We start from the raw sequence: 1,643 nt of genomic DNA, 5'->3' as shown, positions 1-1,643 counted from the left end.
GCACGGGTGCGGGCCCCGGCCCGGGAGGATCCCACGTGCCGCAGAGGGGCTGGGCCCGTGGGCCATGGCCGCTGGGCCTGCGCGTCCGGAGCCTGCGCTCCGCAGCGGGAGAGGCCGCAACAGTGAGAGGCCCGCTTAACGCAAAAAAAAAAAAAAGAGCAAATTGTGAAAAGTTAAGATGCATACTGTAAACCATAGAGAAACCACTAAAAATATAAAGCAAATAGATATAGCTAATAAGCCAACAGTGGAGACAAAATTGAATACTACAAAATAATTATATGATCCAAAAGACACAAAAGAGGAAAAAAAATGAACAAAGAAGAAATGGGACAAATGGAAAGCAACAGTAAGATCGGAGCCTTAAATGCAACCCTATCAATAGTTACATCAATTCAAATGATTTAAGTACACCAGTTAAGAGGCAAAGACTGTCGGAATAGATAAATAATGGAGTACCCAATTACATGTTGTCTACATGAGATATACTTTTAATATAATGACACAGGTTTAAAGGTTTAAAAGCTAAAGAATGGAAAGAGATGGACCATGCATTATAAAGCTGTTTATGATACACTGAGAGGGATATAGCACCACTTCTGTTATAGTCCTGCCAAGAATGCATACCCTGAATCTAATCACGAGACAAACCCCACTGGAGGGTCATTTGTCCCACAAAATAGCTGACCTGTCCTTCTCAAAAGTGTCAACGTTATAAAAGCCAAGGAAAAACTGAAGAATTGTCCCAGACTGAAGGAGACTAAAGAGACCTGTAAGAGGTGATTCTGAACTGGATCCTTTAAATATAAACATTATTGGAACAACTGGCAAACTTGAATAGGGTCCAAAGAGGTAGCCTAAAGAATTAAACCAGTTAGCTGACAGTGTTGCATCAATGTTAATTTTCTAATTTTGATGGCTGCATTTTATTATGTAGGAGCATATTGAATACCTTTGTTTTTAGGAAATATATACTAAAATAATCAGGGTATTGAGGCTTCAGATTGATAACTTATTTTCAAATAGAACAGGAAAAAAAATTCTTTGTGTTACTTATGTAACTTTTCTGTATGTTTGAGAATTTTTTTTAACTTTAAAATTGACTATAAAAAAAAGAACAATAATCGGAATAACACTGAACTTCTCAATAGTAACATTAGATGCTAGAGATAGAGGGGTACTGACTTCAAAAGTCTGAGGGAAACTGTTTTTCAACAAATAATTCAATGCCCAAACCACCTATTAATCAAGCATGAGTGTAGAACCGCAACATTTTCAGATACACAAGAACTCAGAAAGCTCTATCGGAACTGAAGAATCCACTCTATTTAAATAAAGGAAAAAAAAAATACAACCATTGGTGAAGAGAAATATTAAAATGGTAGTGTTCATGTGGCCGAAAGTGTTAAAAGAGGTGCCCAAGACTAGCCAAATTGGGAGGTGGACAGTGGTAGGTCTGGAAATTACTATTCTTCATTTAAAAATAGGTACATGCATTCCTTTATGATGATGTTAAAGAATTATATTCTTTAAAATAAATGAAATATGGTGAAGTGAGTAAATAAGTAAAGATGGTAAGTGAAGGCTATTCTTCTTAACAATAGAAGGATGGAGAATGCAGGAAAGTTAGCTAGAGAAGGAAC

The sequence above is a fragment of the Physeter macrocephalus genome, chromosome 10 (genome assembly GCF_002837175.3).
Source record: "Physeter macrocephalus isolate SW-GA chromosome 10, ASM283717v5, whole genome shotgun sequence".
In the NCBI taxonomy this organism is placed as follows: Eukaryota; Metazoa; Chordata; class Mammalia; order Artiodactyla; family Physeteridae; genus Physeter; species Physeter macrocephalus.
The sequence above is the reverse complement of the archived record's forward strand: the minus strand, read 5'-3'. Positions refer to the sequence as shown.